The following is a 24213-nucleotide window of genomic DNA, read 5'->3' as shown; positions in this document are numbered from 1 at the left end:
TGTGCAGGGTTGTTATATGTTGTTGATTATACATGTCACTGATCTGTGTGCTACACATAGCACTGAGTAACTCAACAAATGGTGTGATGCATTACCATGTGAATAGCCAACTAATAGTAGCAGGCCAGTGGTCATCATTCCACACTTGGGGGCTTATTTACAAGTCACTAGCGCTGCTGGTACATCACTTTTATATGGGTATAAAATGACTCACCTGTGGCGCAAGGGGCTTGTACATATGCCTCTTGACATAGCCAAATTTCAACCACCATTGTAGTGTGATGCCCCATTATCTGAGTCAACGTTTCTAACCTATGTCATCCTCACATATCTTGTTATGTATGCTTGGCCAGAGGGATATCCCTACACCTCTTCCATTTGACATGCCATGAAGCACAGCATCATCTACTTGTGATGATCCTGACAATGTCCAGAATCTGATGTAAAAACAAATGGCACACAATGCTTCAGCATTAGGCTCTTGTATACCAAGATCCCTGTGCAGATGTGTTATGGGACATGCATACACCCACATATGAGGTGGTGGTGCTGAGTGCCGCTATGCAACACCCTGAGCATAGTTTGCGATACATTTACAACCAATGCCCAGCATAGTGTGAGTAAACACGTCACTCAGAGACTATGCATCACGTCATGGCACAGCTCACCTGGTACTGACCTGTGTCAGGATGAGACAGGTGGCATCATCCTCTGTGTGACATGAATACCTGCACCACCCTACCATTTCACGTATGATGTCTGTCACAATCAGTTTACCATTTAGCACTGTGTCCTGACATCTCTACTTGCCGTATGTTGTCCTGTTGTGAGGCCACATTGTACTTGCAGTACTTCCTCCGATGAGTTAGTTAAATGTCAATGGATCTGAGATCACTTGCGCAAACATGAGGTACATTGATGAGCAAACTACCATGATGAGTATGATGTTGCATGGTCACATGGCTGATGTGTATGACAATCTTAGTCAATGGTGACAGACAAGGACCTTTAATGATTTTCCAAGATGTTCAAAGTAATCATGCAAAAATAGCTAGTCTGAATACCATGGACATGGGCAATTTGTATATTGCAGTTGGTGAGCAGATGTATGTCTCCCATGTCCTTCAGGATGTTATGTTGATTAGTGCTGGCCAATGTGTTACCACTGCAGATGGTATATCCATTGCATGTGTGTAGTTCATTTGCCAAAATATACAGTTGACTGACATGTCCACTATATTTTGCAGCTGCAAACACGAATGCATCCCACAGGCGTGAATTTGCAGAGAGGTACCAGCACAACCAACAAGTTGCCAGGGGGTGCCAGAGTATGCAAAGGAGGTACAATTAGGAGCATACCCCAGGGGCCTAGAATTATTTCCCTCCAGGGGAGCCACCACCCATGCTGCAGCAAGGCCTGTGGCCACAGGCAGTGTCACTTCTCCTGGGGCATGGCCCTCAACCTCTGCTCCATCAACTGGTCCATCGACATCACCAACTGCGGCATATACCTACGTGGAGACCCCCTATGTGCTGGAGTTTCGTATGGAGTTGGCTGATCAAAAATACCGTATTGCCTGGTTGGAGCACCAGAATGGGCAGATTTTGACCCTGCTTTGAGTACTAAAATCACATTTGATGAAGCACAGTGGGGACACGTGGACACTACCTCAGCACGTCTCTCCCATTTTGTTAAGTGCATGTATATAGTTGGGATATTTAGTTAGTTAGGGATTGTTAAGTTGGCATAGTGTAGGTTAGTTTGTAGTAGTTAGTGATAGTTTATTTTTGGACTGGGGGTAGGATATCTTTTTTTAGGGGTTGGTGAGCGGGGTGATCTTTGGGTATATGTAAAAAAAAAACATTTTATAAAGTCTACAGAAATATATTATTGTTTAGGCCATATGTTTAGGTAGTTAATGTTTAGAAAAGCTTGTCTCTATTTTTCAGTAATGTGATTTGCATTGCAATCATGTTGTTGCAATTGTACTCTCCCTACATCTAGATTTTATGACTGAGACACTCATAACTGTCCCTCACATTCTTACGCATGCATCATTTATCTGTCATGTCAATGGTTTTCCTGTTGCTACCATCTTTGCTAGGCCCAGTCACTTGTGTTGTGATTGCTGTCAGCTATCACATTACATGCACACTAACCGTCAAATGCCAAACTTAGGATACTCAGGTTCAACTTGCTTGTTCACATAGCTATCAGTCACCTCATTCATGTATCAGTCAGTGTGTGTGGGACTTTGGCGGTCATTCTGACCACGGCGGGCGGCGGTATCCGCCCGCCATTCGGTCACCGCCATTTGGCCGCTCTGCGGTCAAAAGACCGCGGCGGCCATTCTGGCTTTCCCGCTGGGCCGGCGGGCGCCCGCCAAAGGAGCGCCCGCCGGCCCAGCGGGAAAGGCCCTGCAACATAGAAGCCGGCTCCGAATGGAGCCGGCGGTGTTGCAGGGGTGCGACGGGTGCAGTTGCACCCGTCGCGATTTTCACTGTCTGCGATGCAGAAAGTGAAAATCTCTCTGGGGCCCTGTTAGGGGGCCCCACGACACCCGTTCCCGCCATCCTGTTCCTGGCGGTAAAAACCGCCAGAAACAGGGTGGCGGGAAGGGGATCGGAATCTCCATGGCGGCGCTGCTTGCAGCGCCGCCATGGAGATTCAGCCCAGACAGGGGAAATCCGTCGGGAAACCGCCGGATCCCCTTTTCTGACCGCGGCTTTACCGCCGCGGTCAGAATGGGCAGGGAAGCACCGCCAGCCTGTTGGCGGTGCTTCCGTGGTCCTCCACCCTGGCGGACGATGACCGCCAGGGTTGGAATGACCCCCTTTGTGTATGTCACAAATCCACACATATCCCTTATGCAAGTAGTCAGGGGCAAGATGACTAGTACCACAAGTGCTTCCCCTTTGGGTTATTCCGGTGGCACTGTGCCCTTTCACTCTTTTTTTAGGATTGCATGAAGCCAATGTGGGTGTCTTAACACCACACTGTATACATAGCTCCCACCCAATGCAGATTTCTGTGGCAGAGGGACATGCAATGGGTGTTGCTGTGTCCTTACCCATGCAACATCCATTGCAATTGGTACTGCCTCAGAGTTAGAATGGAATGTATATGCGCTTTTATTTTTTCCTTTTTCACCCGGGGGCCGAGGAGGAAACGGCAGCCAATTGTTAAAGGGCAGGAGCCCTTTAAAACCAGCACAGTGCTCCCGCCTCGCGGGACGCGCTTTTATTTTTTTCCTTTTTCACCCGGGGGCCGAGGAGGAGACGGCAGCCAATTGTTAAAGGGCAGGAGCCCTTTAAAACCAGCACAGCGCTCCCGCCTCGCGCTTTTATTTCTTTTCCTTTTTCACCCGGGGGCCGAGGAGGAGACAGCAGCCAATTGTTAAAGGGCAGGAGCCCTTTAAAACCAGCACAGCGCTCCTGCCTCGCGGGATGCGCGCGGGATGCGCGCGGGATGCGCGCGGGATGCGCGCGGGATGCGCGCGGGCTGCGCCCGGGCAAAGCCCGGGCCAAGGGCAGGCCCGTCCTGTGCCTGTCAGAGACCGGAGGAGACTGGGCTGGGCCCCCCCTCTTTCATCTACAGTAAGAGACCAGACTGCTACCCAGTATTGATACTTTACATAATTTAATTTGGGCTATAGTATTTCTAGGCAGCTTTATTAATATTAGCCTCTCCCTTTCAGCTCTCCTGTTGTCATTATAATTTGGAGAGCTTCATTAAATAAGTATATAACAACAAGTGGGACGTTGATACCTTTAGAGAGGGTGGGTAAACAGGGCCAGATATTAAGGGGCAGGACACCCATCTGAAGAAAAAAAAAAAAAGAAAGGGGGGTGCATACAGGAAACAAAGGGGTCGACATATTCTAGCTTGTCCAGGGGTCTAGAATCCCGTGTATGATACCTAGAATAATATAAATAGTGTCACAGAGTAAGAGCCTAGAGCCCCCATATTAGATATTAGAATTAGTAAAGGCGAAGAATCAAATAGTTGGTAAAGAGGTATGGTGAAACGCAAGGCACTAGAACCACCACGGGGAAAAGAGAAAACCACAAAAAAACTTAAAAATGCGGGTGAAAATTGTACGATATCCGAAATTGATGACCTCATAGAGGAGGTAGAGTCTTTACTAAGTAATAAGACTACATCTCTGGAGGGTTCGGATAAAAAGATAACTTCATACTATACAAAGAATACCGAAGTAGGGAAAGCGGAACCAATTGACAGGAAAGAGAGTGACAGCCAGCAAGAGGAAAATTTATCCCCCGTTAATAGGATAGTTAGCCACAAAGATGATATAAGTCGGGCCAAGCGCCATCCTCTAATTACACTAGAAAGCATTAAGAAGAAGGGCCATGTGCAGAAGAGTGACATTGTGTGTTCTAACAAGTATGCAGTCCTGGCAGAACCTGTTACAAGTAAAGCGCAGAAGGCCCAAGAGAGGAAATCTGTGGGTATGCATGATCAAACCACCCCCTTGGAACAGAAAGCTATAGAGAAGACATCATTAGCTAATCAAGATCTAGAGAACTGCTTAAAATGCAAAACAAGGAGTTTAACAGATCTTTATGATCTAATGACTGGACTAATGCAGGAAGTTAGAGAGCTTAAATTCGAAGTGGGAAAACTATCAGCTCTTGTGAAAAAGGGGGGGAATACAGGAACCCTTAGAGACCAGAGCACAGAGGAGACTTCATTAGTATCATTACATGTACAAGGTAGACGCATGTCCCCCCAAACTTTGAATGCCCAGCCCAACTCTATTTTAACTACAGCCAGTATAACACATGCACCACAAGAATGTGTGAGAGGGGAAAATGAGTGTAATAGAGGGACTCGTATTTACTCCGTAGTTAAGGCAGGAGAACTACGACAAGAACCTGTGAATCCCTTAAGGGAGTCACGTTTGGGAATAGGGTCACAAGAAGAGAAGATGGAAAGCATATTTAAACCCTATACTCTATCACATAATGGTAGCATGCATTCTTTTATAAGGAGTAGACACCATGAGGGAAAAACAAGGTCCCCTAGGACTGATGTAGTTTACTTGCTAAATGTTCCGAAATTGGCTCAAAACAGTATTGAGGATGAGGATTCCCTAAAGAATAAACGTACACATTGGATCAGACATAAACAACATTGTTTATCCTTAATCCGCTCAGATATTACGAGGGCGGAAAGGATTCCAGGAGAGGCTGGGATGCAAGACGCTGTCGCTCTGACATTAAGGGATGAAAGACTAATTGAAGGTTTGATCACCATGGAACAGAGAGCCAGTGCACCCACGGAAAATGCTATGAGATTTAGCCTGGATCCTTATATTTGTAAGTCTATAGCACAGAGGAGCAAACTTGGGGATGGGGGAGCGCAAATGAGAAAAGGAGATTCTCACCTTGAAACAGTTGATTGACTGAATCAAGTATATTTGGTACCAATCAGAGACCCAACAGTAGCAGAGACCCAGGAAGAAATTAATTATCAAGTCACAGGGGGAGGAAGCATTGAGGAGTACTTATCCTGTAGAAAGGAATTGACTATATCTCAGAGCCCTACTACCAATGAAATGACTGCAATTGGAAGGGGGTTGGTCTCTATGGTCTCCTGGAATGTAGCAGGCTTAAAAAGTAAGCTTATAGACCCTGACTGGCATGATTACATAGAACAGTTCCATGTCTGTCTCTTTCAAGAGACTTGGCTAAAGGATCCACCACATAAGCTGGGATACAAAACTTTTTTTATTAGTGCAACTGCCTCAGTGAGAGGAAGGCCGTCTGGGGGGCTGGTTATATGGGTAAAAATGTCCCTTAATATCGAGATATGTAAACATGATACAGAGTCTGCTGACATTCTGTGGCTAGAATTAGGGGATAAAAACAAGGTGCTGTCCCATTTGTTTAATGTGTATATAAGGCCCAGAAGATCAAACCTGGAGTCACATGAAATAGAAATATTAGATGGCACGCTGAAAAAAATCTCGGTAGGAGAGTCAATCATGATTGGGGGAGATTTTAATTGCAACTATGAGCCTATAATTGGTCTTGAACATCTGACAGAAGAGGAAGACCTAGCAAGAGCAGTCCCCCACCTTTCAATCGAAGAGTCGGTCCCCGGTACGGTTGCTGCGTTGCAACTCATGGGCCTCACATTAAAGCATTGATTGAGGGCGTGTAATGGTAGAGTGGGCCAAGGTGGTCTTAATATGGACACTTTTCAAAGAGGTAATATAGGTTCAATATTATATTATATTGTGCATAGCACTATTACGTGGGAGAGAATAGTGACCTTTAAAATAGATAAGAGGAGGGAAAGTGATCATTTTCCGCTAGTAGTTGAACTTAGGGGTTACCTCACAGAATTTAATTGCATGGAAAAGGATAAGGTGGAGCTGCAACCCACTCTTAGTAATAATCGAAGGGCAGTAAAATGGACGGTGATTTGGGCAATTTGGGTGTCAGGACCAATATTTATAATACATATATAGAATTAATGGGACCCCACGCCCATAAAATCTGTACTGATATCCCTATCATGGAAATTCATCAATCCATGAGTATTGCACTAAGACCTTATTTCACTAAACAGATACAACAAAAAAATAAAAAGGGCAAGGAGCAAATCACTTTATCTAATCCTTGGTATACCATTGAATGCAGAGAGAGGAAAATATTATTGGTAGAGGCCCTTAAACAGAAAAACTCAATAGCCGTGAACAGGCAAGGGCTGGTTATAAGAAAAATTTGGCTACAGCACAAAAAAACTGGGAGGATCAAAAATGGCATGACCTCTTAGAGGCAGCCAAACGCAATGATTAAGTTGCTTTCTGGAAAATAGTTACTCACGGCAAGAAAGAGGAGATATACAGTACTAAACATCATATAGATCCCAGTGCCTGGGTCAACCATTTTACGTACCTCTATTCTGACTTGCCCAACCTTGATGCATATCTTTCTTGGTCCAAAGAAGTATCTTTTTGGAGTATTTTACCTACTACACAGTTTAGCCTGGAAGAAACGGTTACTGCCATTGAAGCGATTAAATTAGGCAAAGCCCCGGGTTTGGACAAAATCCCTGGGGATCTGTTCAAGCATAACATAGAAATCTGGGCACCTTATGTAAATTTACTCAGTAATGCTATAGCAAGGGGGGAGCCAGTTCCTGAGACATAGAAAGGTGCAGAAATAATCCCTGTCCACAAAAAAGGATCCAGGGAGGACCCTGGGAATTATAGGCCAATTAGCCTTATTGATGTTATGCAAAAAATGTATGCTAGGCAGCTGTTGAATAGAATAGGTTGTTGGATAGAGGAAAAAACATCTTGACAATATACCAGGCAGGCTTCAGGCAGCACACAAGCACAATTGACCAGGTCTTCAGGCTACTAGCAATAATGTGGACATACACAAAACTAAAGAAGGGCCATTTGTATATTGCGTTTGTGGATTTGCGTGCGGCCTTTGATCTGGTTCCAAGAGACTCTCTATGGACTGCATTGGGGAAGCAGGGTATGCCGGGGAGTCTCCTGTTCCAGATAAAGAGGTTGCACGAAAATACTTACGCAAAAGTACGGTGGGGCCCAAATGGAGAGCTGACTGACCCAATACCTATTAAAAGGGGAGTGAGGTAGGGCTGTGTGCTTGCCCCAACTCTCTTTTCGTTGTATATCAACGACCTGGTAGAGTATTTAAAAGAGAGTAATCATGACTCACCAAGATTGAATGGAGACCCAGTTCCTGCTCTCCTCTTTGCAGATGATACTATCTTATTATCGCAAACTCCCATGGGTCTACAATCCTTATTAGGAATGTTTAGCAAATACTGTAACCTGAAGGGGCTGGAGATAAACGCAAACAAAACAAAGTATTTGACTGTTAATCCTCATAAAGCACTTAAAAGGAGTATTGTGGTCAATGGGCATGAACTAGAACGCGTAAAATTTATTAATTACCTAGGGATATTGCTGGATGCTAAGTTGTCCTGGACGCCGCAAATTAACAAAGCTGCAACTTCTTTAGTTCACGGCTCCACGGCAATAAACAATAACTATAAAAGTTCAAGAACTGGGATTGTTTCACCAGTGTTTGAGGTCTATAGATACAAAGCGCAGGCTGCTGCCTTATACGGTGCCGAACTTTGGGGAATTGTAAATCTAAACTCACTAGTATCCCAAGAAAACAGCTTTTTGAGGGGGGTATTGGGATTGCCACCATCTACTCCGTTAATCCCTCTCACTTATGACATAAATATGAAGCAAATAGGTAAATTGGCAGTTTTGAGGCCATTACTTTATTGGTGTAGACTTTGGACAATTCCAGAACTGATTCATTATAAGCAAGCACTATTGGAGATAATGGACCTTGATAAATCAGTCTCTCTCCCGTGGCTACATCATGTATGGTATTGGTTCTACAACCTAGGGCTGAAACCCTATTGGGATGAACCCCATACACTTACGCTACAATCCAAGATTCGATTAAAGCAAGTATACTGGGAATTTTCCTCAATTAGTCTTTTTCGTAATAAGGATTTGGGTAGATTGACATCGAGCTTTTTGGATATTAAACCAACACCAAGAGCTGAGGACTGGTTAGATACAATCCACCCTAGGCGAGCGAAAACACTATTTATGAAGTTTCGATATTGGATCCTTCAGACTAAGGCTTTTACTATTAAATGGAGTCCCCAGAGTGAGAATAATCATGAGGCGAAGTGTTGGTTGTGTAATATGGAGACTACAGAAACAGTGGATCATGTTTTGTTATTCTGCAAAGCCTACGATAAACCAAGGAAAAAATGGATTCGACTTATCTGTAGGAATGAAGGAATTAGAAATTACAATGAAGCGATCAGATTGCTTAGGTCTACCATCACCCCATCCATTGTCTTTGGAATAAGTCGCTTTCTCTTAGCGACTTCATTTATCAGGGACAAGGAGGGCCTGAGGTTTTAATAAGCTCAGATTTAATAAACATCTATAGATACATTTTATGATGATTCAAGTGGTTAATAGGTTCTCCTCCAAGCAAGTTAACAGACCCTGGGAAGTTACCTTGCTTAAGATGTAATTTTAGTCTTTTATATGAAGGAAAATATAGGTATTTATGTATTTTAAGAATATTTTTTCTTATCTATTTATTGTTCTATATAATGGTTAAATAGCTCTCTATTAGCTAGCTAATAAAGTAGTGGTATTACTTTGATCAGGAGATTAATTTTAGAATTTTTTTATAACTTTCAGTCAAAGTAATGATGAAAATGATTGTTATTTATTGATCTTAGGAGCGTTATCTGTTATTTATTTATGTAAATTGGTTTTACTATTCATGTGAATATCTGCTGTTGAAACGATGTTTCTTTTGATTGTATTTTCCTTTTATGGCTCATAGCCGAATAAAGGTGTGTTGATGATGGAATGTATACCTGAGTCATTGCTGAAAATATGACATCAGCCCAGGGGTGTGGTTTGCATGGGACAACAGTGAGAAAGACATACCTTTAGACTGGGTTTTCTTATTGTTTGTGTGCTGCATTTTGCCACTGACATAGTAGAAGCAAGGAGCTGTTGTATATGTGCAGGGAGGAAGACTCCTTCTCATAAACATTCAATCCCTGCAATGCAGACAACCTTGCTATATGGTGCAAGTGTGACAACTAGACAGCTGCATATGCACTAGTGCTAGACAAAAAATCATGGTTGGTCATTATCCTATTGCATACAGTAATTACATGTGTTTTAGTTATGACACAGCTGAGAACAGCTACACTACTTGTAGCACCATGCTGTTCAATTTGTTGTGGTACATAGGGCCCTCAGTTTATTCTTCACAAAATGCATAAAGTTCACACAGTTACTTCCTTAGACACAGCTTCAAGACAATTCGTGTTTAGAGGAAATATATTAGTATGTCAAATAATGTTATTGGTTGTACTGTACATTACACAGGAGACTAACCTCATTAGAAATCCCAAATGAATGAAAGTCCAGGCAGAGTCGAGGGGGGACATGTCATGAGACATGTGTGGGAGAGGAGTGCATCAGTGAGGGGGTGGTCACAGTGCAAATAGGTAGGAACTGGCCATAATAACAGTTAACATGTGTGATTGGTCAACAGTGGGAGAGTGAAGAGGGGACATTGATAGATTTTGTGACACTGGCATTATCTTCAGCACAGAGCAAAAGAGAAACTGTCCATACACCACGGTCTGTAGGTACCGGGTGTTTTTTCGTGTGAATGATGTTTTTTCCACATCTTCATCTTCGGTGTATACGGTGCCTCCTGTGCCATGGGTGTTAGTGGTGTTGAAGTTTAGAGAGGCACACACATCAGGGGCTGAAGATGTGGATTTGAAGGTCCCGACAGCTGTCATCTGTGGAAAGATGAAAAGCATCACTGTAGCAATGAGGTACTGCTGGTTTCGCAACACAGCAGCAACGTCATGATGGTCGGCTGCCAGGTTGTCACTGTGGGAGACCAGCATCCACTGCATGGACTCCAGGATAGTTTGGATAGCCCCCAGCCTGTTGTCAATCACGCTGGTGCCACTGTGACAGGGAAATTACTCAAACCTCAGGACACCAGCTATGTCAACCAGGGGCTGCTGGAGTCCAAGTAGCTGAGAGTGGGTGCCTCTGATGGCAGCAGAGTTGTCCTTATTCAGACTGAGGCACCTATGGACTCCCACTAGGCCTCCCGCCATTGTCTACATCCGCACATGCTGTGCCAGCTACCGCTGAACTCCTACCGTAGTATTTTGGAAGATGATGTGTGGGGCCTGGGAGTCTAGGGCTGTGGATAAGATAGCAGGAGGTGTGTGTTGTGTGATTCATTTGGAAACCCTGTAACGTTTAGTGTCCCCCTTGCGACCAGAAATGGTGTATGGATGGCACCCAGAATCTCCTGGAGAGAGTGGGAATTGGTTCTTTGGAGCTGGTCATCGCCATCATCGGAGAAGTCCAGAACATGCAGCTGGCCATGAGGTATGGCAACTTTCTTTGCAAGGAGATGTAAATATGTCAATGTTGATCAGTATTAGATGTTCACATAAGTCTTTATGTTGCTAAGCATAGTGCATCACTTACATGGCACGCAGCCATGCAACAGGTCCTTCATTTATGAATACCTAGCTGCACACTGTGCCACCAAGGTGTCAATTTTTGGAATGCACTCTTGGCACATTATGGCAGTCAACATTTTCTAGTCCACTCTAAGCCATCTTGTGTGCATTATTTTGTGTACTGCTTGTAGACCTCTTTCATGCATTACACTGCATGAGAGTTGCATGGCATGGGTGTTGCTTGGAGTGTTCCCATGCAACGCCCATGGAAACATACAGAATTGATTGTATTGCCAGATCTGTAACTTTCAATGTGTGTCACAATCTTCTACCAACCTACATGTTTTGTAAGAGTGATGTAAGTTCAACAACTGTCCAAATGCATTCTCCTTCTTACCTCTTATCATGTGTGCTATATCCTGAGCCACCCAAAGTAAGATACAACCACCTCTCTTGTATGTGATTGTACAGGAAGGTGTCCCTTCCGGCACGGCACTAATCATCCCTGCAACACAGGACTCCTTGCAGCATGGGTGCAAGGGTTCCTGTGTTGCAGGGCTGAGTGTTGTTGTGCATGAAGGGACACCTTCCTGTACAATCCCATACATGAGAGGTGGTTAGATCTTACCATGGGAGATTCAGGATACAGCACACATGATAAGAGGTGAGAAGGCGAATGCATGTGGACAATTGTCGCCCTTGCATTAGTGTTACATTAAAAATGGTTTGGCATGTGGAGATGGCACAGTCCCAAACATCTCAATATGTGAATGCATCATATAGCTTTCACCGCCTCAGGGGTTGCATTGTGATTGTGTAACATATGACTGACATTGTTGCTGGCCCTTTGATTCCATCTTTCAATATGTGTTGCAATTAGCAACATACATTGGCAGTGGCAGACATAGACAGCATTCCTGATTATTGATGTTGCTAGATGTGTCCCTTCCTACACATGTGCATTCATACCTGCAACACAGACACCCCTACCCCATGCTCAAGGTGTGCCAGTCTTGGTGTTAGGAAGCAGTTTGTGCTCCATTACCAAGGCTGGTACAGGGATACATTGCATGTTAGAGACAACTACACATCCCATCACATTCAAGATGATGCAGCACAGCAGGCTAGGCTGCTGTTCTGCACTGCATGACTTCATTATGCATGGTTGAAATTTCCCAGAGACTGACTGCACATTGCTCTACCAGGGCATACTTTTTATGTTACAATCCAGTGAGGCAGAGTGCCAGTCCATATTTCCTAGGCAAAGGAGGACACCTTGTATTGCTCTAGATGGCCTGGTATTCTGTGCCCCTTTCATACTTCACATTACATGTAGATGTTATTGTGTGTGTGTTGCTGAGCTTGTTCCCACAGAACACGCATGTAACCCACCCAACTTCTGATGCCTTCCCAGATATTCATGTCTGGGAATGCTACAGTTACATATACCACCTCAGGATTTGCATAGTTGAGACATGCGGTGAGTGTACTTTTTGTTTGTCCTAGTGATGTCATGTTACTCTATGTGCTAAACTGTGCATCACACATAGCTAAAAGAGACACCACTTGTGCCTGATATTGAGCAGGAAGGTGTCCCTTGATGTACAGTAGCAATCATCCCCAAATCACAAGCACCCTTGCAGCATGGTGCAGGTGTGTCTATGCAGCACGTGACATCACAATTTGACCAGAACAGACTATAATGACAGAACTAGCCCGTATGCTGTGTGTACATCATATAAGCGCTCTATCCTAGTGGTGAAGGAAGGCATATCACTGCCCTTGGATGACCCACCCTGCGCAACTGGCCTGGTACCTGATGGCCAATGAAAGTTACACATGGCCGGATGGTTCAGTTGCTAAGGTGAAGGGAGTGTTGTGATGGTTGTGAAGTGATCTGTGAATTTGGTGGTGGTGTCAGTGCACATTACATGTGTTTGGTGTTTCGCCATAATTATGTCCCATGTAACCCTTTCACATGCAAAGAGTGCCTCCTATGTGCCCTCCGTTGCCTTTAGTTTGTAGTTGCTCATCATATGTCGCAGTGTCCTGTCCCTGGTTTCTGGTGACCAACTCCTCTGGGATGACTGCTGCCACCATCTCCTCCAGCTCATCCAGCTCCACCTGGAGGGCCGGACTTACGCCTCCAGTCTGCAGTGTTGCCTTTCAGATGCTGGGCAGTTTCCATTTTGTTCTGTGCTTGCAATTGTGCCAGTGCTTCTAACAATCAGTCCCAGTTCTCTTCACCTCTGCCACACTGTTGACTTTATTAACTATGGACTGCCATATGGCCTCCTTCCTATTTATTGGCATTTAGAGTTGTGTTTCGTGCTCCGTCACCTCTGTGATCAGGATCTGATTCTCCTCTTATCCGAAGCGACACTTCCTCTTCCTTTTCCCCTTCTCCTGGGAATCTTTCTGTCCATCATGGTTTACAGTGGGCTGACTGGGGTCTCTCTGAGGTCTCTCCTGTCCTGATTTCTCAATGTTTCTACCTTGTGGCTTCTGTTTGGTGTTTTTTCTGTTTTTTTTCAGACTCTTACTGCAAATCATGCTAGCGCCACTTTTTCGGAACTAGCGTAATTTTTTTTTGGTGACATGTCGCAAAGGTTAGCTTCATTTTTTTTTTTTTTTACGGTAACCATTTCTTACCGCCATGCTGCGTTGTTTTGTAAATATGGTGCAAACATGGTGGTAAGAAATAGCATTAGCTGGCGTTACATTTTTTGACTAGAGCAGCGCAGTTGTGAGTCATTTCTTGTAAATATGGCACTAAGTTTTTAGGAGACTGCAGCCCTTGTTCCCTTAAATAAGGGAGTAGCCACCATCCAGGCCATCCAAAATTCCCTCTGTAGCAAGGAAAACAAACCACGGAACAAAAGCCTGTTACTATTAGGAAGTTGGGCTCTAGTTGGTGAAAACTCATAGTTTTCTGCTTTGTGAACTCTAGGACCCAGAACTCTGCTGTGTGGTGAGTCCCTGATTGGAGTCTATTCCTCTGTACAGTGACAATCATCCTTACCGCACTGTTAATGTACCGCCGGAGGAGAAATTCCCTAAACCGCCCACTGAGACAATTTATTACTGGTTTATCAGACCGGAACCAATCCCCATCAGGACTCTACTACATCCACTGTGGTGCCTATTTCTAAACTACCAGTTAGACTACACCCCATGGGTTGCACTAAAGCACTGCTCAGTGTGTATATTATTTTGCCACCGGTGAGCACCACCCTGGGTGTTGTCACATTAATATGTACAGGAAACTGGCCCTCCCAATGTCCCTACATTAGTTATATCCTGATGAGACCTCTGTATCTCGTTGATGATCGAAACACAATTGATCGAAACACAATTGAAAACATAAGATAACAAGCACAGTACATCAGACCAATGGATTATCAGAAATCATGAAATGTTTGCTATGAACACACAAAGACTTGCATCACAATCACTCTTTTTAGTTATTCTTGGGTTTGGTTTCTCCTTTCTTGCTGGGGACACTCTGTATGTATGTGGTTGCTTCTATGTTTTGTCAGTGAGTACTGGATTGTGATTCTGATTTCAGGTCGCCTTTTAAATGCAAAGAGTGTGTTGATCATATGTTTCATTGGCTTTAAGGTGTTAACTGCATGCACTAACTTTGCTGACATTGTAAATATTGTGTAAATGCAACCAATGAGAACCACTGTTCATGAATAATTGTCATTCACCCAAGTTCCTCTGGGTTTAAGGTTTGCTTTTGTCTCATAAATGTCTTTTATATAAGGTAAGCTGCCAGTAGACAGCTAGAGTAAAAGGCTCCTAATTTGTTGAAGGGGACATGTGTAGATAGTGCATTAGTTCTGTGCATGTTGCAGGTATGGATTATGGTGAGCGAAGAGTGTGCCTTTGGTGCTAAACTGTATAGGGCCAGGATTCCATTTTGGCTTTCTTAAGCTTGAGTGGTTCAAAAGATAGAGAATGCAGAGAGCCTGTTGGACAGGGATGTAGAGTGTAGGATCATTCCTGAAGACCATTGAAGTAGACTAGGCTTCTGTGGAAAGAACAGGTGGCTCTTTGAAGTGTAGGGACAATCCCTAGCCCGAGGTGTTAAAGGAAACAGGTTTAAAAGATAAGTCAGTGAAGAAGCGTCTTTCATCTTTGTTTTGGGATTCTCTTTACTTGGGACTATCAAGTCAACCCCATCTTGATGCTGAACTTTGAGTGAAAATGTATTTAGCATGCCCACCCTGGACATTTTAAACAAATGCCAAAAAACTCCCTGAAAACAGCACCAAAGATTATGTTTTGGAATCAACATTGTAATCTGTAAGACTATGATGCATACTGTGTAGAACCACAGGTCATGGTGCCAGCATTCTCATTAACCAATGTGAGAACCCTCATTGCAGTGTGAGTGGGAATCACTTGAACTCCATAGCGTGGGTCCCTCATTGCTGGCTTCATTCTCAGGTGGTATAGGCTTTAGCCATGCAAGGAAAGCTGGAACATAGTGAGTGAACAGAGCAGCCATTTTAAAATACATGTGCTGCACACTGCTCAGTACACAGCAACATAATGGCCACTCTGAATCATGGGTTGTTTGTATCAAAATGCTAAATCCTCACTGGTGTCAGTGGTGGACGTATTATAAAATGTACCCGGGGTCACTTTAGAGGTGTTCCTCTGCACAATCCAACTACCCTGGCATGGCTGCTGACTGGTTCCATCCAGTCTGACATCTCAAGAAATCCAATCTACAACATTGGGGGAACACCCCCTCCCTCAGGAATGTGCTCTGCCCTGGCAGCAAACTTCAAAGGGCTTACTGCCTTTGAAACTCGACCCCAGGCCTGCTTCTAGCAACAAATGGCCACCCCTGTTGCAAACCCCCACTTTTGGTGGAAGCAACGCTAGGAAACTATACAAAGGTTAAAGGGAGTGGCCCCACCTGGCAGGCACAACCCCTAAAGTGTTGCCTATGGGATGGACACTCCATTTCATTTTCCTCCATCTTGGATGCCAACTGGGTATAGGGATGTGACCTCTGCCCATCGAAAGTGGTCACTTAGTGGATGTAGCCACCCTAAGGTAGATGACCCAAAGGTCACTACTAGGTACCCCCTAAAACAGACCCTAAATTTAATATTTAGAGAGCTGCCCTATATCAGGAGCTTAGATTCAATGGACAAAAGAAGACCAGCACCAAGAAGATCCAAAGCACGAGAACTGTGGACCTGTTGTACCAAAGAAAAGGCGCCAAACCCTGCCTGCTGCACCCAGACTCGACAATTGCCGCTGAGGAGCTGCTGGACAACTGGACAACTCTACAAAAACCTCAGACGGCCTCAGCTTCACAAATCATAAGAGAAATCCTTTTAGAGTGGAGGTACCACTCTACAAAAAAAAAAAACAACAAGCCAGTGAGGGTCACTTCACTGACCAGTCACCGAACCGGACACCACAGTTGGACCAAACTGCATCCCAACAACCACAAGAGCATACCCTGCCAGCGTGACAAGTTTGGTGGCACTGCAACCTCCAGCGGCCAAACCTTGCCAATACCCTTGGTATCGGTCAGCTAACATTGTACCTACAAAAAAACAGCCCGCTGGGCTACAAAGGACCAAGAGGAAGCCCTGGTCAAGGGACTCCAGAAGCAATCTGGACCTCCCACCAGAGTGCCCCCGTTGCCTGTGAACGACCCTGGAACCAACTTACCTCCTGCTCCTGAGGGCATCCTTACGCACAGCTCCTGGCACATCGATTTGTTCTGCACTTGACCGCCCTGTGCCCTGCACCGAAGAACCTACTGCACCCTAAGGGTCCCCCACCACTTGCAACCTCGGCACTCCAAGTGGACCCCAAGAAACCATCTTCAAACTTACCAGTGTTGCGCTTTTCCAGTGGTCCCCCACAGTGGCCCTCCACCAGCTCCAGAGACTTTCTCCTGCTGCTCCCGATGGAACCGGGAGCCATCCGAACTTCTCCAGCTGGCACAGCGTGCTCGCCAGTGACCTCGACCAACCTGCCAAAGAAGAACTTTGTAAACCAACTGTATAATTTTATCTGTATTTCTGTATTTTTAAAGGTGATTCTCCATTGGGTAATAACTCATAAAAAGTCTATTTTCATTAAACTTCAAAAATGTATATCTTGAAAAGTGCGTACCCAATTCTGATGATCTTGGTCTTAAAATGTATATAAAAACGTGAGTATTTTTATGAATTGGTCTTGAGTTATTCTTTGAGTGTGTGAGTTGCAAGATTGATGCTGTGAGTACAAGAAATGCTTTGTACTTCTTCAAGATTGACCTAACTGCTCGACCAAGCAACCTTAAAAATGAGAGCATTATGTGATCTAGTTGGTTACCCCTGTAAACCATTGTGTGGTTGCTGGACACCCTGCACAGTGTGCCTAGCTTTGCACACTACATAGAGGACCAGCCTCTTACAGTATACATAACCAAATGATACTGTGACCATATTGTCATGTGACCCATAGTTTCAGTGTGTCGGTTTTGTCACCTTTCCACACAATGGCCTAATTTCATATCCTACAGGAGCCTTGTTGACACATTGGTTGTATACTGTGTTGCAAAAGAGAGTGGCATAACGTAGATAATTCATACGGCAACACAACCCCAATATTCCAATCCACAATGGACCATAAGCCTTTTATACATGTGATGTGTATTGGTTACCTTTAAGAATATCTTGGAACCATCAAATCACTAACAAGCCAAGAAAGGAGAGAGCTTATGGGCATCAGGATAGGAAGAAATGCCGGTTAAATGATTCTCAAAATTAAATAGTTAGAAATGTGTCTAATATCTAAAGGAAAGAGGTTCTTGAGTTGGTTGTCCATGCTAAAGAGAGAATGACCTTTAGCATTTTGGCTCTTGATCCTTATTTGAAAAGTCCTGCCATTGAGAAGGATTACTTATTTTATACCTGTGAGCCTGAAATGCCATGGCATACCCATAAAAGGCTCTATGAACTCATTAGCCCCTGTTAAATGGGGAGGGATGGTGAAACCTCGACTAGCGATCACCAACTCATTAATTTGTTGGAGTACAGAAGCTGTAAACGGATTGTGGCAAGAATAGTCTTACCTTACTGTCATGTTCTAACTGGCTTGAGGGATTCTGTTGGGATGGAAAAGTAATCTTCATGGTAAAGGCATGTACCCCCGTTTCCAAGTGCTCAACTGTACATTTTTTTGGATCCCTAATGCTGATTTTTGTTGCCTAGACAAACATGGATCATGCTTGTGCTCCATGACGTAGGCCTGTATCACGGATTGCGGTCTTGTTGGCCCAGGAGGGGCACCCAAATAGCTATTGTAATATTGGTGGAAGGCTACCATCCTCACCAAGAGTTAAGCTGCACGAATGCAGTAGTGGCAACATACCATGTAATGATCAGTAGCAGTGAACAAGTCCGTTTTACCCTGTACCACTGGAGTGGGGACTACAAGCTCCCTCATCTTTTTCAAGTTCCACTGCTGTGTGGAAGTTGCCCTTAGCTTACCTCAGGAAGACATAGAGTGCAACGCTACACAGGAGTAGTAATTCTGCGCTGAATGTATGTTTGTCTCGGAAGGGTACAGTACAGGGGTATAGCTTTACTGTATAGTACATGAATGGATAGTGCATGCACTAAGTGTATTAATACATGCAGGGAGTAAGTTATTTGAGAGATGTAGTGTTGTGCAGTGCATACATAATGAAAAGCATTTCCTGGGTGTATCTGTGCTTGCATGAAGTAGAATAAATGAAGGGTCAAGTGTGTTGCATCACACACATGGTGAGTTTGTGTGATGGCAGTACTTGTGTATGCAAACAGCACACCCTGGAACAATACAGAAAGGCTACAGCACTGAACACTGTGCACGGATCGAATGTTTGTGCTCAATGTATGTGTGTATGTAATGGCGCAATGCATGGAGCTAACAGTGCCGGACAGTATGTGTGCTGTGAATGCACACTAAATGCAAGTGTGGCAGCAATGGTACACTACACGTAAGACCCTGGGTTTCATTTTGGGAAGCCCAGGCCTGCCTGCAGAAGACATGAGGTCGAGGAACCCTCCCAGACGGATTTGTTTATTACTGCATTCCTGTGAGCTGTGTGGGACATATAGGGATAAAGAGACTGCCCATTTACACTTCAAAAGGCTGCTCTTTGAGTCTATGATAGATCACTTGGAAGGGGCCTTGACACATCTCAGGACTGAAATGGGGCCAATAAGGGAATCATAAAGAATAGGGCTGGTACCTTGGGGTAACATTTGGATGTATACATCACTGTGACATCACTGTGACTGACATCCAGGTGCGACCTTTATCTACTCTCATGGCCTGTGTTGTGGGACAATCAGCTCTGGAGTCTTTGGTGCTGTCAGAAAGCTATTCAAGAAAAAAGAATAGTAAGAAAAGTGTATTCCTCAAAAGAAGCAAAACATAAAACTTAAACACTCATGCCCTAAATCACATCAGGTGTCTGGAAATGGACTAGAAGTAGGGAAGGTTGAGACCCCAAAATATGTCATTAGTCAAACAGCCAGATGGGCTGTGTGAGAAGGTCTCTAGATGGCAGAGGTATACCCCCTTGTCCAAGTAGAGACCAAAATCTTAGTCAGGGTAAGTCACAACCCAATCCAAATTATCCTGTACTCACCCTCCACTAGCTTGGCACAGACCAGGCAGGCTAAACGTAGAAGGCAATGTGTAAATAATTTGTGCAATAACTCATACAGTAACACAGTGAAAACACCACAAAAAAGCACTCCACATCAGTTTAGGGAAATAGATAATATTCCTCTAAATGAAATAAGAACAAAAAGACAAAAAACCAATATGCACAAGTCAAGATATGATTTTTTTTAAAGGTTTAAATGAGTCTCAATCCTTAAGAAACAGTGATTGTATCTTTGTAACATACAGTGCCTTGGATGTGTCAAACATAATGATGCATGGGATCGCAGAGGAGGAGATGCACTGGATTTTCTGGCGCAGCACATACAATGAATCATTTCTTTCCACGCTGCAAGGTGATGTGTCAATTCCCAGAAGCTCAGTCTTGTTTCCTCACTGCGATGCAGGGATATTTTGACAACCAGGGAAGATGTGTTGAAGATCTCTGATGTGCTGGTGAGAAGGAACAGGCGCTGCTTCGATTCAGTGGGTGATTTGACAGTTTTTTCAGCCACAAGGCAGACACTGCGTCAATTTCTGCAGGCATTGCATCAAATTTCTGACACACAGGGATTTTCTTCTCTTTGGTGAAGTCTTTGTGGCCCTGAGACTACAGACCAGGAGGCAAGCTCAATCCAAGACCTTGGAAAGCACTTGTGTGGAAGGCAGAGTCCTTCCAGCAGAGTCAGGGGTCAGCAGGCAGCAGAGCAACAAGAAGGGCAGCAGTCTTTCTCAGCACAGCAGTCCAGATACGTCCTTTGGGCAGCCAGGTAGTACCTTTGACAAAGTCCAGGTATTTTATAGCCATTTTAGCGATGTCTCTGGGCACATTATTTTAGCTACTAGGCCTGCTGCTTATGGCCTTTAGCCTAGTAACATTTTATTCTGCTTCATTTTATTATTTCAGACTCTGCCACATTTGTGGTAGTGTTTTTTTTCTTTATCTATTCTTTTGCCTAGCAAAGCATTACATTTCTTAGCATGATATTCTTTTCACTCAGTGCTTTCCTCAAGGCTGCAGCGAGATAGGAATGTCGACAGAAGTGGTACACTACGTCTCTAACATTCACAGAAACACACGTATCCTTACGTAGGGACATTTCTCAGAACATCAGCTGTTTTAATATAAAATATTTTTCCTGTCCAATACGCATTACAGCTGCCTGAGGAGACCACCAGTTCCCTGGCTCGCATGAGGATGGTGTCTCTATAGATAACAGGCATCTTTATCACTGTCATATTCAGGTATGGGGGATGATATCTTCCCATGGGGGAATCCTGAAGGGTGGATTAGGGCTTATCCTTCTGTGCTCTAACATAGCTTAGGTAGGAATTGCATATAGTGTGCATAGTGACAGTATGAGGGGACTTTTCCTCTGTTTCACATTCCTTCTCATCATTTTGCTTCTAGTATGTTTAATCATTCTAATGATCGCATTTCATGCCGCTCCAAGACACAGCTGATTCAATAAACCTTATTGACCCATTTCCTGCCTCTGTTTGTCTTTAAATGTGTGAGACTAATGTAACTGAGAGAAAAGGATGAAATCTGATCCACTACGATTTACCTGAGAAGTTATCATGTCATGGGCCCGGTTGCCACAATCATCCCTGCTCTTGGGCGGAGATGAGGGGCTACTTGCTGACCAAAAACGGATAAGGCCGACAATTATCACGCGGTGTGGGATTTAACTCAGTTTCTGACAATTCAGGTGATGCTGCCACCCAAATCAAGCAGCCTCTTTAGGATAATGAGAGCCCACGCGACACAGGTGTAGGTCCAGAAGGTCTAATTTTAGAGGATCACAGACCCTGTATATATACACAAAATGCCTGTCTGCCAGGATCCCTGTGGGGGGTTACAGTCCCTTTGTGTGAGGTCAGGCTACTGGCCTTTAAAGTGTAAGACAGAGCCCCTCCACCCTTCGGGCCCAGGGAGACTCACTCAGTATGCAGATAAATGCAGATGTTACAGAATGTCCTGTGTTTGTGGCTGCCTAGGTGGAATGCTCAAGGGGAACTGTCAACCAGCACAGACCAGATGTGGATTGGAGACAGGCTGTAAGGCACAGATGGTAGTAAGTGCAGAGAAATGTCCACTTTATAAAAGTGGCATTTCTAGAATAATTATAATAAATCTGACTTCACCAGTAAGCGTGAATTTCTATCACCATTTTGGTCATACTAAACATGATAGGGTTACTCCTTTCAGATCAGACTCCACACCTTAAAAAGTATATAAGGGCAGTTATAATGCTGGCCAATGAGAGGAGCAGGCCTCACAGCAGTGAGAAATGAATTTGTGAGTTTTTCACTACCAGGACATGAAAAATACATACATACATATCCTGCCTTTTAAATAGCACCCTGCCCTATGGGTGACCTAGGGCGCACCTTAGGGGTGACATATGTAGGAAAGGGGGAGTTTAAGGCATGGCAAGTAGTTTTAAATACCAAGTTGAAGTAGCAGTGAAGCTGCACACACAGGCCTTGCAATGGCAGGCCTGGGACATTGTTAAGGGACACAATGCAATTTAGCACTAAAACAGGGTCTGCAAATGGAGGGAGGCAGACAAAAAGTTGGGGGATGATCACCCTGAGGCTGCCAGGTCCAAAAGCTAAGATCTGCAAGACTTCAGACTGTGATCAGGACTTGGGGCCAAGGTCTAGTAGTCTCCTTGCTGAGTGAGGGGACATCACCCAGGGAAACCAAGACCCTTGTGCTTGAGCCTGTGGCACCTGCGCCTGCCTGCTTGCCAAGACTGGTGTGCCCTGTAAGGAAGAGAAAAGCATTGGAGGGAGCGAGGGCCAGCACAGAACCCTACCAAGAGGACTGCCTGAGTGAGAGTGCGAAAACTGCTGTGCACTAATTGGGTCATTGCCAGTGTGCAGGATGGATTCAGTGACCTCCATATGACAGGGAAGAACTGTGGGGGACTTAGCCATGGATTGAGGGCTATGCAGGAAGTGCCACGTTCGTATCACCTGGTTGAAGTGATCGTGTGTGCCAGAAGGTGCCATCATTGAAGCTATTGCTACAAGCGCACTGCGACTCACGACAGCCTCAGCACCAACACCGTATGTCATGAAAGTCCACAGTGGTATAGGCGAAAAGCCTGAGGCTGTGATCAGAGGGTCTAGCCCCCACTGTGAGAACTGATCCTGACTGACCCCGTGGACTGTTGAGTACACAGAGGAAGACGTTGCACCCTCGCTGGACTCCAGTCAGGAGACCTGGAAGACTGAATACCCCCTGTGTGGGTAAGATTGACTTACCACATCTTCGCAGACTGGGAGCATCTCCAATCACTGGGAAAAGCCGGTAGCGTCACCCTGCACATAGCCTGACTTTGCCTAACAGGATCAGAACTTGTGAGTGCCTGTGGTCAGGGCACTAGCTGCAATGCTGAATGCCTCTGTACTGCAGGAGTGGGTAAGACAGAAATCGGGCCTTTTGAGGCCCAGGGGACACGCTGCTAATGGTGCTGCAGCACTATATGCACTTTTAATTCCTACAGAGTCAAAGTGCAACTCTTGAGTACGGCCTAATAGTGAGCATTCTCTGGATGTGGCCATCAGTGAATGGGGAATAACCCCAACCACATTACAAGGAGGAGAATGGGACAGGGATTTGACTACCAAATGCTAGAGCCCTGACTTCAAGGGGATTGTGTTGTTGCTTACGAATGTTGTTATTCCTTTGAATGTGTAGAGTTAGAAATAAGATACTTCTTTTTCTTGTGAAAGTAAGTATTTGACTGGCCATTGATTTATTGACATTACTGTGTGCACTTTGTAATTTTGGTCACTAACCTGTTTCTATACTGACCCCCGAAGGAACTTTTGACTACTCACCCATAGGTTCCACTGAGAGTCAAGAGCTGAAGGGGTACTTGGCCCAGTAGCTCAGAATTCATAGTATGTTGGGCCCTAGGATATAAGGAACAAAAGACCTTTACTACCACAGTTGGGCCCAGTAGCCCCAGTGTGCCCCCCTGAAATGGGTTCTGATGTAGTCATAACCCATCTGTTCCCTTATTAATCCCATTAATAGCAATTTGCTTTGATGTGCCCATGCCATTAAGGATCTGTGATGTAGTATGAAAATGGAATTCCATGCCCTTTACATCCGATACTGCATTTATGTCCAAGCATCCTGTAGGACAAGGATGAAATTCAGTTGGTGGTCTAAGTAATCGCCTTTTACAGAGAATATGCTGTTGATTATTTGTTGCCAAATCGTAACGAGATTGAAAACTTTCTATATCCACCATCAAGATCATGTTGCCTTGGTCTCTCAAGGGCTCACAACACATGGCCTCAAATACAGCACATGGCCTCAAGCTGTATTTACTATCTCCGCACCCTTATCTGTTCAACATACATAAAGGAGCAGCAGCTGTCCTCTAGGTTTTCTGACACTGTGTCCTGCACAGTAACGAATATACTTGTACGTGCATGAGTTA

General features: G+C 44.5%; 1 long non-coding RNA gene across 1 annotated transcript in view; it reads right to left on the bottom strand.

Annotated features, from left to right (window-relative positions):
* The window catches only part of LOC138283310 (uncharacterized), a 345418-nt gene that overhangs the window by 146297 nt on the left and 174908 nt on the right, over positions 1-24213 (bottom strand). Inside the window, exon 2 of the long non-coding RNA XR_011201180.1 lies at positions 16939-17078. This is a non-coding gene — a long non-coding RNA (uncharacterized lncRNA). The remainder of the gene's footprint in view (positions 1-16938; positions 17079-24213) is intronic.

This window comes from Pleurodeles waltl, chromosome 3_1 (assembly GCF_031143425.1).
Source record: "Pleurodeles waltl isolate 20211129_DDA chromosome 3_1, aPleWal1.hap1.20221129, whole genome shotgun sequence".
Taxonomy (NCBI): Eukaryota; Metazoa; Chordata; class Amphibia; order Caudata; family Salamandridae; genus Pleurodeles; species Pleurodeles waltl.
Note: the sequence above shows the minus strand (reverse complement) of the source record. Positions and strands in the feature narration are given on the sequence as shown.